Genomic DNA, 5,653 nt, shown 5'->3' on the forward strand with positions numbered 1-5,653 from the left:
AACAATAACAATGCAGATTATACTCCTACAGGGTATATTTATGAGCTAAATATTAGGAATTTCTCCATGGTTTAGGAATTCAAACCAGAAACTGCAGATGATACACAGAACAAACAAAATAAAACAATGACCACAGCTAATGGATCTTTAAGAGAAGTACTACTTGATAATTATATTCCTGTGAGGACTTTTGGAAATTGAAAAAAAAATTCTGGCTTGTAAGCGGGAAATTTTACCAAAGTTGCATTTCATTTCTGATAGTGACAGAATTGTTACAGGTCACTTTGAGGTCAACTTTGCTATCATACACTTGTTTACTTTTGCCAAGTGACCAAAACAGTTGAGAAGTCATAAACAACACCGTAATGATAATAATATTGACGTAGCAGTGTGATAGGGTCTGATAGTGACACGAATGATATCCACATTATGATGTACAGGCGATGATATGATGAGGAACGTTTTCATTGCACGTAAATAAACACTGTATATAAAAGGTCTTTACGAACACAAGGGAGCAGGCAGAAGAAAGAAAGGACAAAACTTGTATGTAATGGTGTTATCGTTGAATACTTTGAGCCGCTTAACTGTTTCTGTTCCCGGCCCCGACGACCTCTCGCTAGCTATTCCCGAAGGGAGACAGTGAACTATAATACACGTTTGCAGAATCTGAACACACTAAGAAAGCTTTGGAAAAGTTAACACGGCGCGGAAGAACGTGCAGCACGATGGATGCAGCCCAGAATGGACAAGGCAGAAGTCCTTCTAATGTGCAGCATCTCGGAAGCCGTTATCCAATTAGTTCAAGTAATTGTACCGTTATCATTGAATTTTACGCAATGGACTCCCTAACTTGCTGTGAATAGTGACATTCGACCAACCAGATATAACCTTCCGAGCCAGCTGCACATCAAGATTCCGTGAACTCGTTTACATGTTAAAAATCCACCTAGTAACTTATCTTTCCATTTAGGAAATCTACACTGCCTCCATGTTCTCAATACATTACAATCAGTTGTCATATTGAGTTCTTAAACATCGTTTTATATTTATTTGTGGCCAAGGTGTGAAGCAATATAATTGTATCAAACCTCACAGGGAGAAGTGTAAAGTGATGTAAGTTCAAAGTCGCGCTATTGTGAACATGCAGCTTTAGGTAACCACAAATATAGATAGCTAAAAATTTCAACCTTATGAGATCACCATTACTTTCACTGCGACTGTTATCCTAGCTCCATAGTTGATACTGACTCACTTGTACTTCACGACCGCCAGAAGCGTGCACACTCGTCCATGATGCATAATGAAAGTTGCAGTTCAACTGGTAGAAACAAATGTTGGCCCTGGTGCCGTTCCTCAAAATTCTGCACCTTCTAAGTCCCTGTAATTCCCAGCGAAAAACAAATCCGAATCAGTTTCAGAGTTTGACAGAGGACCTTCTGCCCTACAAACTGCAGAAATCTTTACAACACTACAAAACATTAAATACTCGTCATAAAACTGTAGCGTCGCACTGCGTCTATAACTGCAGCTGATAAATACATTGTTGTATTTTTTTCTGTGGGTTCATCCTTAACCATGTTTACCAGCGGTCCATCCCCGAGATAAATTCACAAAAATTGGCGTAAACTACCTCACTTCGGCAAATTAATTGACCGAACTAGTATTCAACTATCTGCCGTTGCTCAATAAACAATTCCAATACGCAACAAGTCACAGAATCGATGAGATAAACAATTAAACCAGTGAGATAGCAGAGTAACTTCGAGCCAATGGAATAAAAATGTGAAACCGTCAACAAATCACAGGAAACTGGCTCATTTGATAAAAGCAACTCTCTCTCTCTCTCTCTCTCTCTCTCTCTCTCTCTCTCTCTCTCTCTCTCTTCTCTCTCTCTCTGCTAGTAAGGATCGTCATAGTGTATCTGTGATCGGACGCGGCCCTGAAAGGCATCCAATCGATGAAAAGCCATTTTCATGTGATCAAAAGTCGATGCAGCTAAGTTGTTCGTCTTTTCGAATAGCTTTTTCCTCATTTTTTATAATTTCAGCAAAGCACACGGCTGAAAGCTGTTAGAAATATTGGACGGTGATTTTTCTGATTTTTGTGTCCTCTGTGTAGAGTAGACAAGATAATTCAATCTTGCGTCTTGAAGTGCATGTATATGCATCTTATAGAGATATGCTTAACTGTCAACCCTGAAACATGTAGGGACATGATTGAGACTAAGATATTACTATTTACTGCAGTTACCTACTGTAACAGAAAATTTCTTACAAATGACTGTCAGATTGTTAGAGGAAAATAGGTCACGGCGTTGCTGACTAGTTGATGACGTTACACGACGATAAGTTTATCAAAAACACAGAGAAAAACTGCTGACTCCGAGAGTCAGCATTTTTCCGCAGGTTATAATTAGTTGTATAGAGATAAAAAATATCTTAGCATTTGTCTTGAAATATACCACGGTAACACAACGTTTTCATTATAATTTTCAAAATAACTTCTTATTCCAAGTCTTTTTGAAAGTTTCAAGAAAATGATAATATTGCGAAGATGTTTTTCTTTTTTCAGAAACAAATGAGAAAGGTTTGTTTATGGTTTCGCTGAGACATCATTTCTAAATGAACGACCTAGATTGCCTTTCCAGTGTAAGAGCAGTTTTAATGAATGTTGCATTCCCCACCTCTCTCACAAAACATTCTTTGCCATTTCGGTTTATACATTAGTCGCCTGTCTCTAGTAGTTATATGAATAATCTCATAGTGGAATAAGTAACCTTGACTGCACACCTTGAGTGCCAAATCAGAGAGTTAAAAACTTGCCACCAAACATCTAAAAAATCATGTTGCTGTAAATCTGAAAAGTGAAGCTGAAATGACATTTCAGAAAATCGGTATTGAATACATTTTCCTCCGAAACGCTTCTTTGAAGGCTTTCGTCGCGATGTTGTGCCTCAACGGAAAATTTCTTTAGACATTGGGTAAACGTACCGAAATGAGGAAGCATGTAAAGAGTTCATCTTTAGTCAGCTATTATTGTGGTTAACAAACAAACAAACAAACAACAAACAAACAAACAAACAAACAGGAAATGAAATGGAAAGCTAAAGGGTCATCTTCATCATGGTTGATACACTGTAAAGTTAAGTGTTAAAGGATAGAACACCAATTAAACGCCTTTTTGTAATACTTTTGAACGCGTCTAGACGTTCAGAAATTTAACACTACGTGTTCAACCAATGTTCAATTTTTAAACACACGTGTGCAGATTTTGAACACTCCGTGTTCATCAGACATTATATTGAACACCATGTGTTCCATATCTGAACACACGTTGCACATGAAATGCGTTCAAAACATTGAACGCATTTACGCGTTCAAAGGGCTGTAACACTTTTTGAACGCATGGACGCCGTTCAACGATAAGTGTGTTAAAGGTTAGAACACATGATATGCACTTGTTGAACACCTTTAATTTTGCGCGTTCATTGGGTGTTCAAGCCTGGAAATAACAAAACAGACCACTTATATTCAGTAAAATTATTTTATTTAAAAATACACAAAAATTCCTTTAGTAAAATACAATTATTTAGTGTCAATTGGGCACATAAACACCGTTGGTGTTTTCCTCTGACAAACTTTACAAAGTGGCCATATGGCCACTTTGTAAAGTTTATCAGAGGAAAACACCAACGCTAATTAACACCTTCCTATCAAAACATAAACAAAAGAAAATCCCTATAAACACTGTAGATCGTTTTCAAACAATATGAACAAAGTAGTGACAAAACAGGTTTTACTTATTGTGGATTACGTTATATGTTCATACTTGCAAAAACGTACGAAAACATCTGTTTGAAAAAGCTAAAAATTTGGCTTACTTGAATATATCACATTTTGATAATTCCTTATGTCTTAAAAATGTCTGAAATGTCTTTAATGTCTCAAAAATACAATTTTGTGTATTTCATCATAACTTGTACATATATGATTAGGAAAATCCCCGAAACCTGTACTCCAAATATTAAATGAATCGTACTTGCCGTTTTGAAGAAAACGCTTGGGATGTAAACATTTGAGGATGATGCCACACATTCACCTATGATATAAGGTCTACGTCCTTAACAGCAAAGCTAAAATCAGTAACAAACCGAGAACAAAAGACGTCTTGATCTAAAATATAAAATAATCAAAGATTTGGTAGCAGGCTATGATCAACTAAATGTTACTGGCATAAGCCTTCAAAGACGTGAAGTCTCCTTCATCAGATGCCAGGGTGCAATGAAGATTTGAAGCAGAAAGCGACAGAAAATTCAGAGTGGAAATTTCAGAAAATTCCGAAATTTAGAGTGTACATTTTTCACTGTGAATTTTCTGTGGCTTTCTGCTTTAATTCTTCATTCCATCATTGCATCTGATAAGGGCGACTACAAGTATTTGAAAGCTTATTCTCCAGTAACATTTAGTTAATCATAGCGTTCTGGACATAGCTCAGATAAATTCAGAACAAAAATACAGAAACTTATCAATTCAGTTACTAACCCTCGAAAGTTCAAATCTACATCAGAGATGAACTGAGGTTCTCAAGCTTGTTTCCAGACAGCTATCTGTACACTCATATTCTTCAATTTCTGTACCAATAGCTTCTGTAATAACTTTCGATTTCACGTTCATCCAACTTTTCACATCCTGAAAATAATGCAACAATAGATAATATGGCGACATGAGACTTCAAATGAAAGACAATTTGGCCTTATTAGGTCAAGGAAAAGGGGTGACTTTTGTATACAGTGCCTCTTTTCGTCAATATTACAAAATATTGGCTTCTTCGTGTCATCAACTGATGAAAAGTAAAGCAAAGCCAACTCTCATATGCTAAAACAATATTCTTCGATGTTTAACTAAAGTTTTAAATTTACATGCGATTGTGGTTACTAAAAGACATGTGTTAGCTGTGATTACGCAGCGGTAATGTGGCATATCGATCGCGCTCGGGTCAAGGGTCATCGCTTCAGTGATGACCCTTGACCAGAGTGCGATCGATACCCCATGGCCCAAAACACTGCTGCGTATTCACAGCTAGTGTATGGTCCACCAGCCACTGAAAGAAATAAAGGTTTCTTCACGTAGTTAAGCTTTTTCAAAGTACAATACAATTAATTTCGAAGGATAATAATACAGATGCTTCAAAATCCAATACCTTTTAATATTTTGGAGAGAAAACTTACCCTTTCTGGTCTTGCTTTCGCACGATCACGACTTCAGCGTGCGCTTACAAGAAAATGTCGCAACTTCCGTTTTGATGCATCATGGGATAAGAAAAGGCACCAAACTTGAACACCAAGTGTTAAGAAGTAGAACGCCTCTTGCACGCCGATGTTAAAATTAAAACGTTCATGGTGGTTTTTTTTATTTTCTTTCAAAATTTCAAAATTTCAACCCGTAATAAACGTGTAAAATTATTTTTTATACTTCCTTTTTTAGAAAAAAACTTGCTTTCAGCAATTGTAGACCGGAAATATTTCCACTTATTGTGAAATTCGTTACACCGAAATCCGTGTACGTATGCCGGACAGCGAGGCAGTAGTAAAGTAATATAGCCATTGTAAAGTAAAAAACACAAAAGATTGTTAATTGTTTCACAGTATTGT

This window comes from Ptychodera flava, chromosome 5, assembly GCF_041260155.1.
Source record: "Ptychodera flava strain L36383 chromosome 5, AS_Pfla_20210202, whole genome shotgun sequence".
Lineage (NCBI taxonomy): Eukaryota > Metazoa > Hemichordata > Enteropneusta > Ptychoderidae > Ptychodera > Ptychodera flava.